Source organism: Carassius carassius, chromosome 2 (assembly GCF_963082965.1).
Source record: "Carassius carassius chromosome 2, fCarCar2.1, whole genome shotgun sequence".
Lineage (NCBI taxonomy): Eukaryota > Metazoa > Chordata > Actinopteri > Cypriniformes > Cyprinidae > Carassius > Carassius carassius.
This window is the reverse complement of record NC_081756.1, coordinates 47,769,506-47,775,696: the sequence shown is the minus strand read 5'-3', so window position 1 is coordinate 47,775,696 and position 6,191 is coordinate 47,769,506.

Sequence of the window (6,191 nt, the reverse complement as noted above, 5' to 3'; positions counted from 1 at the left end):
ATTAATAAATAAAACTGAGTAGAAATAAGTTAACATTAAACTTTAAAAATAACAATATTTATAAATTAACTATTTAAGTAATTTAACTTTTTTTTTATTTCCTCGAAAACTTTATAAAATAGTATTCCATACCACCACAAATACATACATGACATTGGCTTTTATTGAATTTTTACTCAATTATTTTGGTAAGTTTAATTTTAAAGTGTTATGTATTCTGATAACACCAAAATAATAAAAAATGATGTAGTGCCTTGTGCAAAAATAAACAAATTATTAGTAAAACACGCCCCTCTGTTTGATGCAGTTATTTAGGTTATTCTAAATATGAAGAGTTCAGATGAAAAATCCTCTGAGTGCCATCTGAAATTTCCTTCAATAATGATCATTTTTTCAAGCTTGTATGTTTATGTTCACTTATTTCACATTACTGGCAATGGAAATTACCTATTAATTGTCATTTAAGTTAAATTACTGAACTTAAATACGAGCTTGAAAAAAAAAAGCTCATAAGAAAATTTCAGATGGCACTTAGAGGCTTTTGCATCTGAACTCTTCATATAAACTTGAAACTAGTATCATAGAAAATGTGTTCAAAACACGCACATTGTGGAATGGTTTCCTTTGCTGCTCTATAAACCTAGTGAATACTAAGGAGACCATGGTTTCTGTGAACTGATTATTCATCTTTTATTTACTCATTATTCATCATCTTTTGAAAATGAAACAATTGCGTGAGTTTGAGGAAGATAAAGTTAATTAACTTTTTAAATGATTTTTTTTAAAAAGGAAGTCAGAGTTGCGTTAATATATATATATATATATATATATATATACTTTTTTGTTTAAAAAAAGTGCCCTTTATTTCACTTGAGCCCCTTCCCCTCAAAATGTCTGTGCACGTCCCTGATTTAGACAACATAATTCGTAAATGACAAAATGTTAATTTTTGGATGAACGAAATTATTAAAGAGACTGAAGTAACTTAATACTAATAAAAGTTAATTTTAATAACATTATCAACCCTTCTCTACTCTAGGTGACATGTGTTTGGATAGTTAACCTCTGTTGGGAGATTTGCTCCTCCACATATATGAACAAAATATAAAATATACAGACTGAAAATATTTTACAGTATTGCCAGTGTTTTGTTAGTTTTTTCACCAGTTATAAAAGTGTGAAACAGTCAGTTTGTCCCAGTCTGCTGCCTTTGATTTCACAACTCAAATATGTTAAATGTTACTACACAGACAAAAAAAAGGGGGTTTTCAAAGTTGTAAATCAATTAATGGAGATTATTGGAGTGTATTTTTGTCAAATTGAATGGCAATTTCTGAGTGAAAATTTTTCCTACACCATTTTTTTCTTCAGTGTACCAAGTATTTTTTTCCTGACATTATAAATGAACCTCTGTGACTCCAATAAATCAGATAAAACACAGAGAAAGGTAAAGATAGTGTTTTATTAGTTCATTTATTTAGTCTTGGTTTATCTGAAAGGTGGAGTGGATCCCATGCGGTGTTACAGTAATGGCATGTGATTCAAATGAACCATTACCTGTAGGTGATGGCTGAAGATCAAATTTCCATTCTTTTGATACAAGGAGACCCGTACCTCCACCTCGCCCAGTTGTACGAGGAGTATGGGAACACAATGAAGGGTCCACAACTCCAGGTTGGGGCACAATACTGAGCTGTTTGCTTGAGATAACAGGTTCCTCCTGAGTAAGAAAGCATGAAGAACAGGAGGCAGTGAAAGGCTCTCTGGTGCTGGTCCTGCAGGTCGATGGGGCCCACACAAATTTGGCAGAAGGTAGCCACTGGATGTGGTGAAAAGGCTGTTCCCATCTCAATTTTCATAATGTATAGTGAACGCTCGAAAGAGAACCACATATCAGAAGTTTAAACTTTCATGATGTCGAAGAACTGCAATGTCACGTCAGACATGATAATCAAGACCGAACAGATGTTTAGTTTTGGCTTGAGTATCCAAGGGTGCTTTTAATTTCTTATGTGTAAAGGCACAGCCCTCTTCTGGAAAGTGGGCGGGGAACAGCAGCTCATTTGCATTTAAAGATACATGCATGAAAACAGCAAGTTTTTGTTTCTGTTAAAAAAAATATTTTCAGCATGGAATAATAAATTATCATTGGGGTTTTCGGAGCTGAAACATCACAGACACAATCTAGGGGCACCTGGGACTTTTATTACATCTTGTAACATAGAATAATTAAAATTTTTAAAACTATGTCTTATTAGAGATGCTTTATAAGCAGTGTTGGGGAAAGTTACTTTTAAAAGTAATGCCTTACAATATTGCGTTACTCCCTAAAAAAGTAACTAAATACATTACTTAGTTACTTTTTACTTTCACGTTACTTTTTAAATATGAGCAGGGCTTGATTGTTTTTAATATAAGAAGTTCTATTTATAGCAAATGTAAAAGCCCTTTCACACCAAAAAGTGTAATGAATAAACCTCAGGCTGAAGGAAAAGTAAATTCACGTCTGTACAGTAGAACACAGGAGAAGAAGGTTCAAAACTCTTCAGCAATAAAAAAAAAACAATGAAGCACAATTGTTAGTTTATCTAAAGTCATTTTTTAATTATTAGTATGGTTGAACTGGATCATTAAAGGCCAGCAGCAAAGACACTGTTAATAAAATGGGAATAGATACATTTGTGTTATTTAATATATTTAGTTATTGCAGGTTTGCGTCATATTCTGAGTTTGCATTTCACTGTTTTGATTAATTTTGATGAATACTAAATCTGTTTTGTTTTTTTGTGAGTGGGATGAATTAATGCACATTCACATTTAGTCTAGAACTACAGTAACATCATGTTCACACAGCGCACACAACGCCTCCATACTTCCGATTTCTCCCAATATGGGAACAGGAGGCTTGTCAGTCAAAAAATGGGAATACAAAGTAACTGGCGTTACTTTTTTGAAAAAGTAACTCAGATATTTTCTTGTAAATTAAAAAGTAATGCGTTACTTTACTAGTTACTTGAAAAAAGTAATCTGATTACGTAACTCGCGTTACTTGTAATGCATTACCCCCAACACTGTTTATAAGGTCTGACAGAGTCACACCTGGATCAGATGATGATCAGCACGGAACATGAACACAGCTGTGGGATTTATCAGTGTTCAGACACTTCAGCTGTCAGTGAAAGCGCTGGATGGATGAGGACACATGAGGACACTACCATTCAAAAGTTTGGGGTAAGTTATTTTAATTACAAAATAATATTTTTGTCCAAAAGGAGGCAAACGTGAAATGAAAGACAATATATAACCGTTGCTGTATATAATGAATGCTGTTTTAACTTCCTAGTAATCAAAGAATCCTAAGAAAAAAAGGTTTCCACAAAAATATAAAGCAACAAAAACTGTTTTCAACTGATTTGTTTTAAGAGCAATGTAAGGACAACATAAAAGAACTGAAATGCTCTTCTGTATCTAGCATCGACTTCTGGACATTTTGCACATTTAGGACATTAGCACCAACACAGATTACTGAAATGCACTAGCGCCACCAACTGACCCTCAGTCTGATGGAGCAGAAGATAAAAACAGATACATGCTTGCATTTTTTTAAATCTTTTTTTTATTTTTTCTGTCCATACAATAACTCTCAGTGGAGTTCAAGTCCAGCATTGTTTTGGACCTCTGACTAATTGGATCGACATAGTTCTTCAAAACATTGTCTTCCGCAAAAGTGAATCATTTAGACCAGGCACGTGCACACATAGACATGAAAAGGGGCTTGAGCACCTGCCCTTTTTATTCCTGGAGAGAAAGTGCCCTTTTTTCTGGGATGTTTTTTTTTTATTTTTGAAAAATAATATATATTTCTGTTTGCACACAGCTTCCCTGTCAAACAAATATATGTATTGAAATATAGTATCTAAATATCAGGTCAGGAATTCTGAAGCGCTCCCTCTCCCTCGATTGTTAAACCCTATTGTATTGCTTCCGCTAAAGAAAATAGTCCGCTCCGTCTCCACGGTTAGAATCCTGTGAGTCCATAGCAACGCTCTGTTTTTCATGGCAACGGTCTGTTATACTCCGCACAGCGATCTGTTGGTTATAACAGACCGCATTCTAAATTGGAATTCAACCAAGCCATGTAATAAAATAAGTTAATAAAATAAGTTAATAAAACCACCAGGTGATATGCTTTAGTTATTTTGTTTATTCTATTTACCTGCATTTCCCTGTCAATTAGATGCAAATGTGCGCATTTTAACTATTTGACGCCTAATTTGCATACAGAACGTCCCCAGTTATTGACTTACATCAAGAGTCTTTCCCCCTTAAATTTAGAAATCTAAATTGGTGAATTAAGAAGAAATCTACAGATGCAAACAGATGGAGGATACACTCTAAAAAATTTAGTAAATCTGAGTAACTGCATCTGGTACATTAATAAATAAAACTGAGTAGAAATAAGTTAACATTAAACTTTAAAAATAACAATATTTATAAATTAACTATTTAAGTAATTTAACTTTTTTTTTATTTCCTCGAAAACTTTATAAAATAGTATTCCATACCACCACAAATACATACATGACATTGGCTTTTATTGAATTTTTACTCAATTATTTTGGTAAGTTTAATTTTAAAGTGTTATGTATTCTGATAACACCAAAATAATAAAAAATGATGTAGTGCCTTGTGCAAAAATAAACAAATTATTAGTAAAACATGCCCCTCTGTTTGATGCAGTTATTTAGGTTATTCTAAATATGAAGAGTTCAGATGAAAAATCCTCTGAGTGCCATCTGAAATTTCCTTCAATAATGATCATTTTTTCAAGCTTGTATGTTTATGTTCACTTATTTCACATTACTGGCAATGGAAATTACCTATTAATTGTCATTTAAGTTAAATTACTGAACTTAAATACGAGCTTGAAAAAAAAAAAGCTCATAAGAAAATTTCAGATGGCACTTAGAGGCTTTTGCATCTGAACTCTTCATATAAACTTGAAACTAGTATCATAGAAAATGTGTTCAAAACACGCACATTGTGGAATGGTTTCCTTTGCTGCTCTATAAACCTAGTGAATACTAAGGAGACCATGGTTTCTGTGAACTGATTATTCATCTTTTATTTACTCATTATTCATCATCTTTTGAAAATGAAACAATTGCGTGAGTTTGAGGAAGATAAAGTTAATTAACTTTTTAAATGATTTTTTTTAAAAAGGAAGTCAGAGTTGCGTTAATATATATATATATATATATATATATATACTTTTTTGTTTAAAAAAAGTGCCCTTTATTTCACTTGAGCCCCTTCCCCTCAAAATGTCTGTGCACGTCCCTGATTTAGACAACATAATTCGTAAATGACAAAATGTTAATTTTTGGATGAACGAAATTATTAAAGAGACTGAAGTAACTTAATACTAATAAAAGTTAATTTTAATAACATTATCAACCCTTCTCTACTCTAGGTGACATGTGTTTGGATAGTTAACCTCTGTTGGGAGATTTGCTCCTCCACATATATGAACAAAATATAAAATATACAGACTGAAAATATTTTACAGTATTGCCAGTGTTTTGTTAGTTTTTTCACCAGTTATAAAAGTGTGAAACAGTCAGTTTGTCCCAGTCTGCTGCCTTTGATTTCACAACTCAAATATGTTAAATGTTACTACACAGACAAAAAAAAGGGGGTTTTCAAAGTTGTAAATCAATTAATGGAGATTATTGGAGTGTATTTTTGTCAAATTGAATGGCAATTTCTGAGTGAAAATTTTTCCTACACCATTTTTTTCTTCAGTGTACCAAGTATTTTTTTCCTGACATTATAAATGAACCTCTGTGACTCCAATAAATCAGATAAAACACAGAGAAAGGTAAAGATAGTGTTTTATTAGTTCATTTATTTAGTCTTGGTTTATCTGAAAGGTGGAGTGGATCCCATGCGGTGTTTCCAGGTGCTTGTTGGCTTCAGGCAGAACGAACAGTTGTACAAATCAGATTCAAGTTACACGTACTGAAGAAACAGAAGAAATAGATGAGGATGCTGACAGAAGAGAGAAAGAGAAAGAGTCAGACCCAGAGAAGATACACAAAGAAATCCTGGTAACACTTCACAAAGTCTCATTTGTTAACATTAATGCATTAACGAAGTTGAACTAGCAATCAGCAGAATATTTGGTAACT